This window comes from Peromyscus leucopus, chromosome 9 (genome assembly GCF_004664715.2).
Source record: "Peromyscus leucopus breed LL Stock chromosome 9, UCI_PerLeu_2.1, whole genome shotgun sequence".
NCBI lineage: Eukaryota > Metazoa > Chordata > Mammalia > Rodentia > Cricetidae > Peromyscus > Peromyscus leucopus.
The window spans coordinates 19514449-19534307 of record NC_051070.1 but is presented as its reverse complement, the minus strand read 5'-3'; positions in this window follow the sequence as shown (position 1 = coordinate 19534307).

The window sequence follows — 19859 nt, the reverse complement described above, 5'->3', positions numbered from 1 at the left end:
TATTGTCCCTCTGCTGACCTAGGAATCACCCTCCTGTTAGCAGGACTCTATCCAACGACAATGACAGGCTTGCTCTTCTCCCTAAGTGTTTTAAGTTTGACTTCTCTAATCTATTGCTACCAGTTTTATTCCATTTCTGACCTTTTATAGTTTCATCCACAAAATTTCAGTGTACCTTTACTGAGTACTTCTCCACTATTTCTCCTCACAATTCCAAAAGCTTCTGGTAAGGATGTTCCATAAAAGAAATAAACCATCTCTACTTTCTTAAAACTCATAGATAGGGCTGGAGAGGTGGCTCTGTGGTCGAGTATTGCTGCTCTTGCGAAGGACCTGAGTTCAGTTCCGGCGCCTCTGTTGGATGGCTCACAACTGCAGACCACTCTAGCACTAAGGCATATGACTCCCACTTCCGGTCTCCACGGACACCTGCACTCATGTGCACATCACCACCTCCTAAGTGTGTGTGTGCACACGCACACACACATGCACACACACGTGCGTACATGCCTTTAACTAAAAATAAAATAAAATAAAACATGTATTTAAAAAAATCATAAGTATGCCGGGCGGTGGTGGCGCACGCCTTTAATCCCAGCACTCGGGAGGCAGAGGCAGGCGGATCTCTGTGAGTTCGAGGCCAGCCTGGTCTCCAAAGCGAGTTCCAGGAAAGGCGCAAAGCTACACAGAGAAACCCTGTCTCGAAAAAAAAAAAAAATCATAAGTAGTTAACCTTATGTGTGAAATAACACCCAAGGCTATGTTATTTCCCATCTGCCAGCTTTACCAGGCTTATTTATGGCCATTTCCTGCCTCACCATTTAAACTCTAGCCAAAGTATGTTACATATAATTTCCAAATAACCCTACTGATGTGACTTTATAAACATTCATGTTTTCTAAATCTTTTATCTGCAGTTTTCCCTCATCCAGTCTCTATAAATAACAACCCTCATAACTGATGCTTGTTGAGCATCTATATGTATCTCACTTGTCCCTTGTTCTCAATGTCTCATTGAAGTACCTTGGGCCAGATATTGTGGAGCTGCTATAATAGTCATTTTAATTATCAGGAGACAAAGAAACAGAAGGTTTAAGTGATGATTTGCATGAGAAAATGGTGGATGAAGAGTCTAAGTCCAGGAATTTTAACCCCCAAATGTTTGATTGTGGCCAAAGAATTTCTATCCAACTTTGCACCTTAGTTCAGACCTCACCTCTTAAACACCGAGTGCCATCATTTTCTAAGATTGCTTAGAAACCTCTGGGGGTCTCCCAACTCACTTATAATAGGGATGGTTTTGCCAGAGTAATTATATTGAGGTACAACCACAAATATAGCTCCTAGGTAGTATGGATTCTGTTTATAGAACTTGATATCTAAAGCACCTTCCAAAGTACTTACTTGCAGGAAATAAGCCAAGCTCCATATACCCTCTTGTTGGATTGTGTGTAGCATACCCACCTTATCACCACCTCCATTAAGTTTTCTTTGATTTCTTCAGACAAAACTACACCTACGTTAAAACACTTTGTTCGCCTTCCTGAGTAACGCTATCCTGTTTTGCTGACTTGCCCCTTTGAAGACCTTTCTTCTTCCTACACTAGACACAGAATTCCCTACAGATAGCAGTGTTTTATTTGTCTTTGTACCTCTGCTTGGTCAGAGCCTAACACATCACTTTCCGATTAGAATGCACTTGAGTTTCACTAAACACTATGGAACAGTATGAAATTCCATCACTTGTGTTTAACTTCACAGAAACTGAAAAGGTTTGCTTTGAAAATAATTGGTCACCAACTGTATGCCAAGAAGAGAATCCAAAATTCAAAGACTATCTATCCTTTATCTATGGGAGCCAGTTGGAGAGAAAGAAAACTTCCGAAGGTTTTCTAAAGCAGTCAAAGCTATATTCTGCAGGAAGGGAGAATTGTCGGATGTCAGCAGCCTTTACCACTCACTGGATGGCACTAGGGACTCTAATTCATGATTCATGTGTCAGGATAATAATTCTGTGCAATTCATGCACATTATTGAAACGTTTCCAAGGTGGACCACCTATTTTTGTCCATGTGTGAACTAGACTTCCATCCTCAGAGAATTTCTTTGGATCCATTTCTGACCCTTGAGACCAACATCACATAGAAACCTAGCCGGGTACCTGAAGTTCCAGTATGCCCCTGGGTAACAAGCAGGCTTGTGGCCATATGGTGTCCCCAGAGCCTGCTGTCCTCTGATCTATGCCAGAACAGGCATATGCTGGGATATTTCAGGACCCTGAGGGAAGAGTCAAAATGTCACTGAGTGAGTGTGAGACGACGCTCCCGTTTCTCTTGTTTATGGGAGGGGCAGAAATGAAAGAGGGGAAATAGAAGACACTGTTGTTGATTCTAAAGCACGCACAGGTCAGGTTAGGACATACAAGTCAGACCTGATGGGCTCCCTGAGGAATAGCCATTTTACTTATTTTAAATAACCTTAAAATGTTTTTTTGTTTTAATGAAAGAAGAATCCTGTATCTTTGAATTTTAGCTACTGGGCTTCTCTCAGGTTTGATTTTTACATACTATGAACAAGTAAATATCTAGAATGTAGTTTATTGGTGATGCCTTTTTTTGTTTGCTTAAGTTGGGAGAAGGGATGCCTGAAGGATTGAGTCATTACTTCAGGAGTCTGCTGCAGTTGAAAAAGCACAGACTTTCTTTTTTGAACAAGTTCCATATGAACAAGTGACTGTTCCATTCAGTTGCTTTGAGGTGCTAAGGGGCTTGTATAGGAGCTAAAAAAAGCCCTGTCTGGGAGGTTGTCCTTCCCAACAAGCATTCTGACAGACTCAAAGAAGGTGGAGGAAACCAAGGATCAGGAAGGTAACACCCCAAGGCTGAGTGTCAGGAACAGCTTAGAGCGAAACCTATTTCTTGAGAAAATATAAACATGGACAGATAGAGAATCACTGGGTATGGGAGCTACACAGAGGGGCATCAAAAAGCTGGATCTGTGTTTTCACCTGAATGAGAAACAAATACAAGAAAGTACAGCACAGCGTCGGTTTTCTTCCTAGTTGAAGGTTGCCTAATTCTAGAAATCTCCTTTAGCTGCTTCAAATGGAATGGTCCCATTTGCTAATGTTCACAAGTTGTGATTAAACATTGATAATTTGTTTAAACATTGTTCAGTTTGACTAACAAAGCCCATGATGCATCTTAAACCCAATTTCATAAAGTGCAATGGTAGGATTTCCTTTCTCTGAATTAAAAAAAAAAAACTACTTTTAGACTCATGCTCTTTTCATTTTTGTATAGTGAAACTTCATATAAATCCAGTGTTTGCCACATCTGAAATGTTGGCCGTCATTTTAAAATGAAACACATGTACATTTTGTTAATTGATCAAAAAAACTAAATTCTTCTAGTGAATGGATATAAAAATATGGTCTTCCTCATATGACGGTTACCAATCAGGCAAAGCAAAATTCGGATCACAAGGCTCTGTGTAGGTTTCATCAGCCAACTGTTCCTTGCAGGAAGATAATTAGGGCCTCACTCAAATCTTTCAAAAGCATAACGCAAATCGAGGTTTAAGGGTACAGTTATATGGTAGAGGACTTACCTAACATGTACAGGATCCTTGGTTATATCCATAACTCCACAAGAAAGTTTTAAAATAGTAGAATTTCATTTTACCCAGACATAATGGCTCATGCCCGTGATTCTAGCATTCAGGAAGGGTAGCATTAGGATTACCATGACATGGAGGCCAGTCTGATTTACAGAATTAGTTACTGGACAAGACCATCTAGGCTGCAGAGTGATAACTTGTCTCAAAAAAAATCCCAAATCAAATATGAGTGTGGCATGTGTGTTTGTGTGTGTTCAAAAAAGAGAGAGAGAGTAAAAAATTAAAACAAGCAGTTTTCTATTTCTAGATATGGAAAAGAGATTGTGTGTATGTAGCTGTGAACAGATACAAAAACATAAATTAATATACACAGTCCAAGTAGCAGTTATCTTTATAAATAAATCTGCTCACATTCAACATTGACGCTGACAGTCCTTGGTCAATGTTAAGACCGCGCCACCTTCTGGTCGCCACGTGTATGACAGGTGCGCGGGTTTACAAACTAGTATTTCTGCTTTATGTAAAACTTATATTGACTTATATTGAAGGAAAACAACAAACACTCGTCTTGTGTGGTTCCTTCTCCCCCGGGGATGCAGTGGAATAGGAACACAACTCCTAAATGTACTCCTGTGGCTGCTGTACTTGAAAATCCGAGCTTGCTTCCCTCTTACTCCACTGTAGTGGTTCACAACAGACCACACACAGCCGACAGGGCTGCGATTTCAAGAGCAAGGGGGTTTGGTTGCCTGTCTTTTCTCTGGTTGTCACTCTCTGAACTTCTCAGAGCCTGAGAAATGGTACTTCCATACGGAAAGCTGAGCCTCTGCCAGTCATGCAAGGCAGATGGGGATGATGCCGTGTCTCTCCAAAGCTAAACAATAAAAAACATGTAGGCTAATTTCTGAACAACTGTTAGGACATAATTGCGGACAAACGATGACTTCGGGAATTCTACTCTGCTTAAATTCCTCCATAGTTACAGTTAGATCAGTGATGTTGCCACGGCCTTCGATATCTTAGCTATAAAAGCAAGGAGGGAATGGCATGCCTTCGCTACCAAGCTGGACACCCCAGCTACGGGAGGTTTAGAGGGCCTATGAACTGCAATTTTGTACATGCTTCTCCCAAAGTTTGCATATGAAACTAGCGTTTGAAAAGATGATCACAAAGCAAGGTACGTTCCCCATGTGCACTGCTTTGGGATGTGTATATCTTAGTATCTTAATCAAAAATAGTGTCAAAAACCTTGAAGTCTTACATTCATGAGTATGTATGGAGAGGCAGTAAACTTAATTCATTGTTTTTCAACTTTCTCATCATAGATTGCTTAAGATTTCTTCAGTAAGCAGCCCTGTCTGTCGTTCTGTCTGCTGCCCACCTTTCAGTGTGTCACCAAGGCCCCTCACTCATACATCTTAACACCTAAAAGCAAAACAGAAAGTGGATACTCTTGCACAGAGAACACTGCAATTTTGCTGTAATCATCAGGATCTTTTCCTTGACTTTCTATTTCACATTAACTCTGTTGGCCAAGATTCATTTTTTTTCCTAAATTAAACCCACTTCTGAATCTACAAGTAAAAGAATATGGGAGGGGTTGGTGCAAAGAAGGGTCCAGGCTTAATTAGAAATGCAAAGTCATCTGCTGCTAAATCATTGGCTTTCATTGGTGTTGGAATTTGCTTTATATAAAATTTAACTAGAAGAATAAATATTTCAAAGGGAAATTTCAAAAGAACACTCCAGGGCCACCAAGATAGCTCAGCGTGTGAAGGTATCTGCCCCTAACCTGGCAACCCTGGAATTACATGGTGGAAGGAGACAACTGAGGCCTTCAAGGTCTCCTTTGACCTCCATATACTCATACACTAAACAAATTTAAAAATGTAAAAACAGTACCCCAATTTTTAATTATTTATTTGATGATATTCTTTGCTGAAGGACACACAAGAGTGCCTTATACCACAGAACTAAATGAGCAAGACCCAAATGTGAGACTGACAGGGATGTGAATATATGAGGTAAATACAACTGCTTAAAAACATGTCAAAACCAGGTACAATCCAGAGGCCAAATGAAGGATCTCCCACCTTTTGAGAATCAAGGTTACTAAGGACAGGAAAGTCTTTGTTAGTCTTCAATAAAACTCTGCAAGTTTGTGACAATGTGACTAGATCAACACACAAGGGACAAGAAAATTCTTCCTGAAGGTAGAAAGACAACTGGTAAATGTGAAAGAAATTAGGACATTACCATTTGGAAACCTTCATAAGAACTGGTTCAGTGATGAATCATTGCCAGGCCAAGGTTTGCCCCTGTGCCACATAGGAAGGCGAAGTGAGGAAACATAAATCTCCCTCTAGCAATCTCCAACACCTTAGCAGCAGGTTGTCTTCACATCTCTTGTGCTTCATAAATATCAATAGGACTTTCTAAATCCATAGACTATATGAGGTACAGTCTTTAAAGTAGTTGGCTTATGCTAAAAACTACAAAGTCATTATTGTCAGGAATCAGTGTTGGGGTTCAGCCCCAACCTATTACTCTGCTTTATATCTACATTTTACTCCCTAAAAGAAATCACCACACCCACTTCAACCAGTGATATTCCTTCACTTTATCCCCTATATTCAAGGTTGTCTGAGGTGCCCTTTACCAGGGGACCTCCATATTCAATGCCCCACATTGGGTGCCAGAATGTTGCAGATAATCCACAGATACTGACAATGGAACAATTAATTTAAAAATTATATTGGGGAGAACAACTCACTAAACAGGATAGGAAAAATCGTCACAGAGTCCTAGAAGGCTAATGTCCTGTCCCAAGCTGCTCCTGCCACCAGAGTCAGTCTGCACCATCCAAGCCCTTGAAGGAGCGAAGAGATCCAGCATAACATGCCCTTCAGTCTTAAGCTAGCCCCAAAATCACACCCTAGGGGCTGATACCTCAAAGTCATAGGTGGAACAGGTACCCACTACATGGCATCACAAAGATCAAATGAAAACCTAAAATCTGTCCCAGATTTAAAAAGACTGCAGAAACTTAACAGTCAAGTGTAGCTCAAGACCATTGGATTTCTTCCTTACGACGTTAAGTTAATTGCCAAAGTCTATCCCCGTTTTAGTCCCTGGCTTTGTTAGCTATGTTATGTTTGCATAAAAATTGCCATTTTTATAAAATACAAGCTAAAGTATTTAGAAGTAAATGGGCTTCATCTTTGTACACACACACACACACACACACACACACACACACACACACACACACAAAGCCCAAGCAAATGTTGATATTAGTGGAATTATGTTTAAGAGAATTCTTCAGGCAAATGGATAGAACTAGAAAAAAAAATCATCCTGAGTGATGTAACCCAGACCCAGAAAGACAAACATAGACAAACATGGTATATACTCATTTATAAGTAGATATTAACTATAAGGTGAAGGATAACCATGCTACAACCCACAGCCTCAAGAGAGGCTAGGTAACAAAGAGGGCTCAGGGTGGATACTTGAGTCTCCCTGGGAAAGAGAAATAGAAGAGCTTTCATGGGTGGTCTAGGGGCAGATGGGAATGGGAACATGAGAGAGCAGGTGGGAGTGAGTTTGGGGATGAAAGTACATAAAAAGCCAACTGGAAAAGGGAATCATTTCAGAGTCAGGTAGAAACCTGGTGCAAGAGAAACTCCCAGGAATCTACAAGGATGACCCCGGCTAAGGCTCCTAGCATTTGCAGATAATGTAGCCTGAATTGGTCACCTCCTGTGACCAGGCAACAACACTTCCAGTGGGATTGGGACACCACCACAACCACATAAACTTCAACTTACAGTCTGTCCTACCTATGGGATATACTGAGTTAAGGGTGACACAGAGATTGTGGAAGTAGCCAACCAATGACTGGTCCAGCCTCAGACCCATGCCATGAGAGTGAGCCCACCCTTGATGCTGCCTGGAGCACCAGGACCCAGAGACTGTATGGCCCAGAGACCTAAGATAGAACTAAACAACTGGAGGGGAAAAAATGTCAATGTAATGATGCCTAACAATACTCCACTATACTCATAGATTGGAGCCTAGTCCAATAGTCATCAGAGAGGCTTCATTCAGCAACTGATGGAAACAGATGCAGAGACCCACAACCAAACATTAGACCAAACCCAGGAATCCTGCTGAAGAGAGGGAGGAAGGATTGTAGGAGCCAGAGTGGGTCAAGGACATACATCACAAGAAAGTCCACAGAATCAACTCATCTGGGCTCATAGGCGCTCACAGAGACTGAACCAATAACCAGGGAGCCTGCATGGGCCTGACCTAGGTCCTCTGTATAAATGTTACTGTTGTGTAGCTTGGTCTTCTTGTGGGACTCCTAACAATGGGAGCAGGGACTGTCTCTGATTCTTTTGATGGCTTTTGGGGCCCTATTCCTCATACTGGGTTGCCTTGCCCAGCCTTAACACAAGGTGCTTAGTCTTACTACAACTGGATATGCCATGTTTTTTTATATCCATGGGAGGCCTGCCATTTTCTGAATAGAAATGAGGAGGACTGAATTGAGGGGCAGAGGGAAGGTTGGGGGAAGGAGCTGGGAGGAGAGGAGGGAGGGAAAACTGTGGCCAGGATGTAAAATAAATAAATTAATTAAAAACAAATAAATAAAGCTATACTGATAATATCTTTCCATAAACAGAGAATTCTTTAGATTTTTGTAGCAATATTTCTATTTCCACAAGTCTAAGACTTTCAAAGGAAATGTTAAGTAAAAAGGTGGTTAAATTACCTTATTTTTTATTTATTACAGATAATTATTACTGTGACAATCAGAAACCCATCTTGAATTCAAAAGACACATTATTTTAGCCACACATAGACTGAATTTCAGTTAAGTGAAGTTTGAAAGCATGTCTGAGTCTTTACAGACCCAGCTGCCGCAGCTTCTCTCCCTTGGCTTCATTCACACTATCATCCTTCCAGTGCGTCATCTCTTACTTCCTCCAAAAGACCTCTTATGTCCCATCTGCAACCGGACAGCATGTCAGACTTGATTCCCAGCCTAAGACACACAGCTAAATCTAGCAAAATGTCACCAAAAAGGAAAAACCAATGGGAACAAATAGTAGTCGATGGTGTTGGAGCCTGGAGGAAGGTTCCAAGAGAGACAGGATGGTTTCAGGCGTGTATATCAGGGTACTTAATGCCCAACCTTCCATCTTGGTTCTTTTACTCATGTATTAACTATTTCCTTATCAAATGACCATTAAAGATGAGCTGCCACGATAGTGCGGCACACAGGACAAAAAAGTGATTTCTATTCTAACATTATGTTTCCATCCTAGGATCTCTATGCATGTTTTTCTGTTGTTTCTAGAGCACAAATCTCTTTTAATCCCCTTGTACATTGTACTTTATCTACATTTGATATGTGTGTCTATATGTGTGTGAGTGAGTCTGTGTGTGTATGTATGCATGTGTGTATCAGTGTGTTCACATGCATCTCTGTGTGTGTGTCAGTATGCATATGCGTGTGCATGTGAATCTGTATGTGTGTGTGTATGTGTGTACACATATGTGTATGTCTGTCTGTATTGTGTCTACATGCATGTGTGTCTGTGTGTCTACGTGTGTGTTAACCTCTTTTTGAAACTCTGAACTTTCTGTCTTTATTAAGCTGATAGAAGGAGGAAGGACTTGAAGGAAACCATAGGGCATGTAAAACAAAATGTACTTTCCCTAGCCAGCCTTGAGGCAGCCAGTTTAAATTTTACTAAGTACTTATACTCAATGTCAGCAGGTAATGTTGGAAGTATAGGATTTCCTTAAAGCGTCTTTTTAGTTCATTGACTTAACAACATTGCTGTCACTTACACATATAACATAAAGTAATTGTTTCATTTATGTAACATTGAGATATGATTAGCCATTATTTTAATTATTTCTCACAATGTAGTACAATCATTTATATTTCCTTCTTAGTGCACTAATTATGTTAACAGCCTCTAAGTTCTAAGTACTGTAGCATTCTGTTTTATGGTGTTTGAAAGCTAGCAATAAGCAGAACATAATTTTCACTACATGAATTCACATATTGTCATTATTTTCAAAGTGAAATTTTATTGCAAGGGTCCACAGAAGGGAAATTATTCAGTTAAGTTTAGATTTTTCAATCAAAGATTCCATTGTATATAAAAATATTTGCATGGAAAGAACAGCAGATGTGAAGAGGTAAGATGTGAAAAGGTGAGATGTAAAGAGATGGCCCTGTAGGGAAGGGCTGGGTGATCAGAAAAGGAACACAGGTTTCTCTAGCCAATAGCATACAGAAATGATGTTTGTTTGTTTGCTTGTTTGTTTTGAAGCAGAGCTGGAGACTTATTAAAGACAGAAAGTTACTTTAGAAAAGCATAGAAGTGTATGCATTCAAGAAAATAGACGTTGGGGTCTCAGAAATTCTAGTGCATTGGAAGCCGTTTTCCTATCCAGACAATTTGACTTTATATTTAAATCTTTGTTCTATTTCTAGCGACACAGTCCAGGAAGCTGCTCAGCCACCTGTGACTCAGTTTCCCTGTACAAAAAATGCAAAGCAGAATGGCCCATCCCTGGCTCTCTTCTTGTCTGTTGATGCCTATCTTGGAAAACAATGGGGATTGAAAGGCCTCAGAGGGGAATGCACGGTACTTTCTGCAACTGACAGTCTGGACTTCTTCGTCCTTTAATTCACTGGCCAGAATCTTCCAGTCTTGAAATTTCATTCCAAATTTTAGGTATTCTAGCTCACTTTCAAATAACTTTTGGTAGCTTCAAGTTTCTGCCTTATATTGCAGGCAAATAAAATAATGATAATAGTTGTGACTAGTATTTCATGAAATTGCCAAATAGGCCATGATTTTTAAAGTGTGTGGTTTTTGGCTCTGTCAAAAAAAACTTCCATCAGGTGATTTGCTAGCAAAAGGAGATGTTTAGATGTTTTCAGTTGGCCCTATCTAAAGTTTTCTTCCTTACGCAGTATTTGTTCTCTTGTGAAAGGAGGAAACAAATGGATTGACTAAAGATTAATCATCAGGAGAAAGTATGGGAAGGAATGACCATCCTCATGTGCTCTCTCCGTAGTGGCAGATGGCAGGTACAGAACTCATATCTCCCTTGCTATGGTTGCAGGTTATCACCCAGGCTCTGAGGGAAGGGTCTCCTTGAATTTCATGCAGTGCACAGAAGGTCTTGGCATTTTGCCCATGCCAATTTAATATGTATGAGATCCTGGTAGTCTATTTGGCATTTTACTATGCTATTGGTAAGTTGGTGTAAGCCAGTTTGGGACTCCCCATTCCAGTTAACTTGCCATGGTCACTAACTTCTAGTGAATTTAGGTCTCTACATCAGACATGTCATAGCATAATTCAGTTTTGGGTACTTTCAAGCACACAAAAGAAATTGTTATCCATGGTCCAAGCTGAAAGTTTGACAGCCAATATCTAGTGGAGGGAGCATCAAGACCCAGACCCCTCTCTGTTCCTCTCTTTCCCTGGTGTTACCTGGCCTCTCTGAACTGTGATAGATATTATTCATCATTTGTCACTTGAGGATGGCAAAAACAACTTGAATGTCACTGTGAGAGTTTTCATAATCATCTTTTCTTGGCAACCTGGCAAAGCTATGTCTTCAATAAATTTCTGTTACTAATGTTCAGTTGCTTTAATGTCTTGTCAGGTAGAACTCTCCTAGCTGTGCACTTAGTGATCTACTTTGAAACAAGACGAGGTTGAGTATCTTTGCTTAATCTTAAAAATAGGTGACATGCTTATATACCACTACATACTAGAAAATTGACTTTTCAAGGTATTCTTTCCCTGGGATAATAGGAATGGAGTGGAAATTGCTACCTGTTCAACTATAAAGGGTAATCTCAGAGGACTGTGAAATATCAAACTGAGAGGAAAACATTTTGTTTCCCCATCAAAAATCTTTTCTCCCTAATAGATACATTTTGCATATTTAAGGCTTTTGTTTTTCCAGTACAGATATTGAGGGTCTCAGATATTAGTATCTCAGGTATGAGGATGTCAGAGCCTCAGCTCACACCTGGGACAGGTTCTCAACCTGTTGGGTAAAGCACTTCTTATTATATGGTATCACATCCTGTCATATCACAACATGTCATATCATATCAGGCCATGCCCATTAATATTATATTTCAATATGAGTTTCTGCAGAGTGAGGCCCTACCTGAGGGCAGAGGATGAATTTAATGATCTCTTGATGTCTATTCCAATTGAATGATTCTATAGTAAGTAGCGAAACTGTCACGATACTGTGAATTTTGGAGGCCATTCCCAGGTCCATGTGCTAACAGGGAAAAGATAACTAGATAAAACAATTGTTATCCACTATTTGTTCAAGTGGTTGCTGAAGCTAAGATTTTTCTTTCTTTTAAAAGATAGTTACTCCTTAATGATAAGGAGAATGCCATGCTCTCCGTAGGCTATATTTTTCTCTACTTGAAACCAGGACCATTAATTCCTATCCATTTACATAAAAGAAACACAGACATAGTACCTAAAAAAAAGAGTCTCTCTGATATTTGTATATTTGTATGCCCTCCCTGTTGGAAACAGGAGTTCGGGCCGGGATGCAGGCTGAGTCTCAGGAACCTGAAGCCACTGCCGCCACCACAGGCAGGCTCTGAAGCCGGGACGTGAGGCTTCTCGGCGCCTGCCAAAGCTGGAGCCCTTTCCAAGCTGTTTAACTTGCGATTATTTCTCTTGTTGCCTTTTCTTTGAAAATTAATTTCAGATGTGAAATGGCCATGTTTAAATAATTCATTAAAAAAATAAATCCAGAGGAACGTGGCAAAGGTAGAGAGAAACCCGAGGAAGCACAAAGCAGGGGTCGAGCCGGATGTGTCTGTCTGAGAGATTTTCTTACTCCACAGCGCTTAATTAGGCCTGCCTCTCTGTTTGGCCCTGGGTTGGTTTTGTTCTTTCAAGAGAGCTGTTGACCTAATACTGCAGTAAAACACACGGAGAGGTAGCTTCTCACGGTTCATGAAAACATTTGTAAATGCTCTTATTTTGGCATCGAAGGAAAAAGAGAAAGAAAGAAAGGAAAGTGTGCCTCTAACCCAGGGAAATTCATCCATTTATAATTGCATTTTTTAATAGTATAGGGCAGCTTTTCGGCTTCGCCCATTATGCAAACCAGTCAGACAACACTGTTAAATGTAAGCAACTAAATGCCCAGAAGAATCTTAACGATAAAACCAAGCACTTCTGCGACTTTTCCAGAATCTTCCAGCCAGACAATTAATTGAACTAATGCAGTGGAGTTTATGGCTTCTGGCACTGCTGCCATGCTTACAGAAGCATTTTAAACGTTACATTCTTAAACCTTCTAGATCAATTAGTTTGTGATAGAAGCCGATCTCCAGGTCTAACATTACTTTTTTGTGCTGATGTATCATTTTCCGTAATAAGCATTTTTTTAAAAGAACTAATTAGTACCTTCTGGCCCTAGAGAAAGCGCCATATTGATTAGCCTTCCGCGCCCACACTGTGAGGAAACTCCTACCACCTTCCTCACGACCTCTTGCATGTTTGGGTGGGCATCTAGAATAGTAGAAATGGGGGCAGGGGTGCTCCACCACGTTGTTGGGAAAGAAATCAGGGGGTTGTTTTCTGATAAACTAGCTACACACTCTACCATTTTACAACCGAAGCTGCCCAAACATGCACACCTCAATTACTCAATAAGTCCATTTTAATTTCCCTTCCAGGAGAACACCACGGTGTTCCTCCTTTTGCATAATACAAAGATGTTTCCATCGAATGCTCTGTTATTGAAAATACAGTCTTCCAAGTTACTGTTCAAAATATCCATCTGGCTGGGTAAACGCTCTGCTGTCTTGTTTTGTTTTCCCAAGTCTCTGATGAGGAGATGTTTGTCGTTTAATTGCTGCTAAGGATCACAGATGATGGTTTATAGGTTTAGGCAAATTTGTGGACAGCACTTTGTTCACAAACACGAGAGTATGCCGGTACTTCATAATTATCCTACAGAACTCAATTGGCCCTTAACAGCACCACCCCCACCCCCAAACTGGCTTCAGGGAGACTTGTTTTAGCACAAAGGCTCTTTCTTGTTAATTAACCTGTGTGCGCTCATTACGAACAAAACCTATTTGTTTCCAGTTAATATATTTGCTGCTACTTGATATATTCATTTATTCTTATCCTTGTTAAGTGAAGGGTGGAGGAGGAGAATCATTTGGGTGACTTCCGTCCCAGTCACTGGGCTTTATGAGAACAGCATATAGACTAACACATCAGTTGGATTGCTGTGTGCTCAGTGGGCCTCCAAATCTGCTTAAGAATGATGGGTATCTGTCTCTCAACCATGAAAACAGAACAGGGGCAATTGAGAAGCCAGGCATCCATGACAGATATCAGAGACTTTTCATTAGGGGAGATTGTTCTGAGCAACCCCGTGTGATGCCTGGCTTCACTTCTCAGTCTGCCTCCTGATCACTACATATGCACGTGCAGAAAAGTCTGGATGTGGCCAGATTGCTTGGATTCTCCTTACAGCCTGTCTCAGTCAAATGAAGTCATGTGTTTGCTGTTGGTGACGTAATAAGCAAACATACTTCAGGATAATTAGGGACTCGGGATATTGTATGTAAGGATGTAGCAATTGAAAATAGAATAGAGATACTAACTATGCCTTTCTTAGCAAATTTTATATAAAACCCAAATGTAAAGTAGCTAATTATCATTCAAAATTTTACACTCTTAGAATCAGATTTTTTTCCATTACTCTTTTTTTTTTTAACATTCTTTTATTCTTAAGTTTTTGGCAATTTGAAATTGTTCTTACATGTTGGTTACTGTTCTTCTGAATTTATATTGGGAATTTTCTTGCAATCCATTATTTTTCAAGGTAAAGAAACAAATGATTTTGCAAATCATCTTAAAGGAAAATGACTTTTTGCAAATGGAAAGAAGAGCCTTCTATTCCTATTAATATGAAGCACTAGAGATATGCAGCTTTGAGCATTGCCGTTCAGAATATTTTTTATGTTTTGTTGCATCAAAAAGTTGTGCTTATGTGACTTCAAGTAGGTGTGCTTAACTGCATACAGAGTGTTCAAAATACACTTAAATATTGATGGACGAACATTCCCACAGCCACCAATCAATTACTTTGATTCTTGTGTTTTAAAATTGGTCTGATAATGCATTTTAGAATAGGTCAATACTGCCTTCTACATAGAGTAATATGTCTAATTTGTTTCTATTCATCATGATCATGCAGTTAGGAACAATATGCTTTAAAACCCTAATTTGTCACTGAGAAGAAGAATATGGAAAATTGATAAAAAGTTATGGGCATCATTTTGGTAAAAGACAGCACATTTTCATGGATATGTAATATTTGGGGTTTTTATTTCATTTATATTTTTAAAAGAATCTATTTATTTATTTATATTTGTTTGTATGTGAGTATGTGTATCTCTGTGTGTGCCTGTGTGTGTGTGTGTGCCTGTGTATGTATGCCTGTGTCTATGTATACCTGTGTGTATGTGTACCTGTGTGTGTATGCCTGAGTAACTATATTCCTGTTACTGGTCTAGGCTTAACTGAATACTCGTAACTGCTATTTTTTTTTAGATAAATGCACATATACCCCCCCAACACACACACACACACACCTCAAGAAGCATGTATCAGGACATGCAGAGCATATTACATCATCTAAGTAGAAAACACCAAGGGATGGTCTAGAAAACAACCACAAGGGGAGCTCAACTTGGCCAAACTCCTGAAGAAGTTCGGATCTTAGCAGGATGGAGTGTGGTGAGGCATTCTAAGCAGGGAGCTAACCAAACCTCAGAGATGGAAATGCCTGGGGCAAGCGCTCATGGTCTTGGAATTGCACTTTTCTTTACTCACACCATCAAAGTTTGAACAACATTTTGAACATAAGGAACATTATCATCAAATTATCGGTGTCTTAGCAGCCATACCACCACAATTAATCTATTCTAATAGGCCACTCAGGCATGAAGATTGGAGGTTTTCTATTTTTATAGGCAATTTGATTTTCAGCTAGAATATTTTATGGCCTATTTCCTACAGTAGGAAGTGCTGGGAGAACACTGCCCTCATGCTGCTGCTATTTGAATACCAAGGTTACAATACTCTCCTCCCACATAGCCATTCACTAATTCGTGCATACATTCAGTCAGCAACCCAGATTAAACACCTACTATGTATCATGTCTGTCCTAAGCCAGAAGCAGTTTGGACAGCTCAGAGGAGCACTTCTCATCATCCCTGTCACCAGTGGCTACCATGGTACTGATGGGCTTAGGCAATTGTCCAAATGACCAGCCCAAAGAACAGCAGACCATGAGGGTAATAATAAGAGATGGCAGAGGGCAGTCACTAACCAGGAAATACTCCTGACTGAGCCCTTCCTGCTGTGAAAGTTGACATGGTTTCCTGTTGGGAACTGGGGACATTAAAACTGCTTTGTATCCTATCCATACTGACAACTTCTAAGAAGTAGGATTGTTTAGGAATATCACACTGATTTCAAAACAGGGTTGTGTGTTTAGAGTAAAGGCCCATTGTTATCTATCCTCATATACTATTGATTCTCATCTTGCAGGGTTATTGGTACAGTCAGGAAGGTTCACCAGCTCCTTTGTCCTCACCAGCAGAAAGCTGAGCTTCCAGGCTTTGAGGTAATTTACTAAAATCCTAAATGCCCAGGTTTTCCAGGTGTGTGGTTATTAATAATAACATCTAATTTTCTTCTCTTACATATAAAAATCACACAGTCACCTTAACACTCACTGAATTCTGTTAGGTTGATCAGCAAAAGTAAACAACTGATGTGTCAGAGAAAAGAATCACCATGGTCTGGTGGTCCAAAGCAAACGCTAGAGCCCAGCCTTCAGGTTTACCTCCTTCATCTGTAAAGTATGTGGCAAGAACACAGGGCTCACACCCTCCCTAAGGCTGCAATGAGGATTTATAAATTATCATATGTGAAATGCCTAGAATGGTGATCATCACATTGTCCTTGTATCATGAGGAGGGTCACTGCTGTGTCAACCAACAAAGTAGAAGACATGGATTAAATGTACCCTTAATTGAGCAATGTCAAACACCCTGCCGTAAGGATATAGGAGATTTGGTAGTCTATAAAACAAATTGTACATTGCTATTTAACTAAAATTTTAATATATATTATAATAAAAATGTGGTGACAATAACACTGATGTGTATTAAACCTGTTTGTTTGTATGCTGTATATTTGTTTGTTTAACACATCAACCACAAAAGAACTGTTTCCACACTTCCATCTTTATGACTGTCAAGGAATAAAAGATTCTGATATATTATAAGGGAAAGTATCTTAATTTTTTACTTATCTTTTTATACTATACTATTCTAAACCCTCTTTGAATATAAATCCACTTTGTGCCTCTCTAACTCTGTATAAAAAATATCAAAAAATATTATATTTGGTTGTAACACAGAACTGGATAAAATTCCTTATTCACAATAGTGACAATAGATATTTAACTTGAAAAATTGCTGCTGAATAACAGGACACATTAATTTGATAAGATTTGACTGTTGGCACTTGTGCTGGGCATTGAGGTATCAAGAAGCTCCCAGAAGTAAATACCTTGATAGAAGGATCACCATGGACTTTAGAAATTAAATACAAAAGATTATGTTAATTCAGCATAAGTGGGAACATGAGAAAATATCAAAGTTGAAGTTTTAGTTGGAAAATGAATTTAAAATGATCTCTTATGCATATGCAACTTTTAATTCATACTCTCTGAGGTACATTTACACTCACATTTAGAAGTCTAATTAGTAATAAAAAGGGAAACGTTCCTAATGATGGCACCCTGCTCTTAGGGTCCCCATTATAGATTCTGAAAACAAATTCATTAATATCTTAATCTACACAGATGCCATTTTCTGTACTTAAATACTTCAGCCTAGAAGATGTAAGCTTTACTTATTTATTTGCATTTAATCTCAAAGTCAGAGGCCCAGGGATTCTATGTCTTTCAAAACCAAACTTTTGACATATTTTTCCTGCAAAATAAAACATTCAAAAAGAGAAGTAGCTACAGTGCTTTGGAATGTGTGTCTTTTTCTAATGTGTGTTTTTTTTCTTGAGAAAGCTAACAGGCATTTGGATGGGGAGTCATCAGAAATATCACTTCTAAGGCTTTCCTTGCAGTCTGTTGCTGGTAGACTGCCCCTCACCCTTGAGGCAGCTCAACAATTGTTAAGGAGATATTCATGTATCTGTTCTGCCTGTCTTATGGTTGGCTTAACTTCAGGATATATTTTGCTGCTGAAGGTTCATTTCCTTCAATTTGTTAAGTAGTTAATTATAAAGGTTCACAAAAGAATTGACACAAGAGAGAGGGGGGCTGTCTTCTATCAACTGCCCCAAGAGACAAGTGTCATCTGTAAGATCAGGACACAAATTAAACAATGGCTGTAAGAGGCTGCCTGTAGTGAAGGGTATAATGAAAGTGGAGTTTTTGCAGGAATACAAAGCTAGCTGTAAATGTGGCTTTTCTTTCTTTCTCTCTTTTTATTTACATTGACAACTGGATCCTATAGAAGGTCATGCCTTTAAGTTTCCATTGGAAAATCCATTTTAAACCCAAATGGGCTGTAATAATGAGTAAAAACATAATTTGTACCTATGCTGGGATTTAAAATTTCATTTTTACTTTCTGTGATCAATTAAAAATACCTGTAAAGTTTTAAAAAACTGGAATTGTTTTCTGAATAATAATATATTCTAAATAAAGTGATTAAAAACAATGACCAAAATAAGAGAGATAACATGTAAACTGAGAGTCCGCGCTTTCTTCAGATAACAGTTGGGTGGCCTGTCTTGAGCAGTGCCATGAATTCTGAGCACCATCCTTTCTAACATTTGAAAAGCACAAACAACAAAGAGAACTTCTCTTCCCAGGGTCTGAGGGAGCTGATGGAACAGACTGAAAATGGCTGCATTGTTTCTACCACTCATCAAAACATCCCTGTGCATAGGATTCACATCATTATGTAAGACATTTGCAAATATGTATAATGCTTTTGCCTGTGGGAAAACTGTACTGCTCTAATGTATTCCTGAAAGATGAATGAACATTTCTTTAGGTATGATATAAAGATTCAGAGGGCTGGATGCAGCCGTGGTATTAAAACCACAAGCTCATCATTTAATTTTTTTTTTTTTTTTAATGTCAACTGCTCACATCGCAGGTCTATGTTTTACTTTAACTTTTTTTTTCTCTCCAAATCCCCCACTTCTCTTCCAATTCCCATTCTGATTCAAGTTCAGCGCTGTCCTATTTGCTTGAGGCTGCCTGCTTTGATACTTCAGCAGGGATCCCTGTGAAGTCAGAAGTATTCTTCGGCTTCAGATCTCTGATCAGGGTTTCTGCTTGATCTCTGGATTTTTCGTTGCCTCCAAAACAGTTGCTAAATTTGGCCATGAGCACATACCCACCCCACTGTGTTGTTTACCTGTTGAACTTAGTATTGGGGCAAGAGCTGTGTTTTTTAGGACAAATGTTCTCCTGAAAAATTGTGAAATAGTGCGAAGTTTTCATCTGATTTCTGAAAGCAATGGAAGGGGGTGGGAGGCTAGCTCAGCTATGCAAACAGGAGGACTTGAATTTCATCCTCAGAACGCATGTAAAACTAAAAAAAAAAAAAAAAAAAAAAAAAAAAAACTGAGTGTCACGACACACCCTTAAAAATCTCAGCGATAGAAAGGTAGAAATATGCAGATCCTTGGGACACGCAGTGAGCACCATGCTAGTGAGAATATCTCACAAACAAAGTGGATGACTCCTGAGGACCAATGCCTGGAGCTGATCTCTGACTTCTCCACACACTTGGGTGTTCACAAACATGGATAAAACTTGTAGAAGGGTGGTAATGGGTTTATTGAAGGGGTAGGAACAGATTTAGCACAGTGATAGAAATTGAGATATAAATGTTGGCCGAGATATGGTTAAAACACAGGTAAACTGAATTGTCCCATAATTCACAGAGAAGTTTGAGGAAACAAGTATCTGATGGATACAAAGCAAAATAGATATGTTGGAGCTAAAAAGATATCAACAGTCATTGAATATATTATCTTCCATGGATTTGATTTGGTTTGGGGTGTGCATTGTGCATGTGT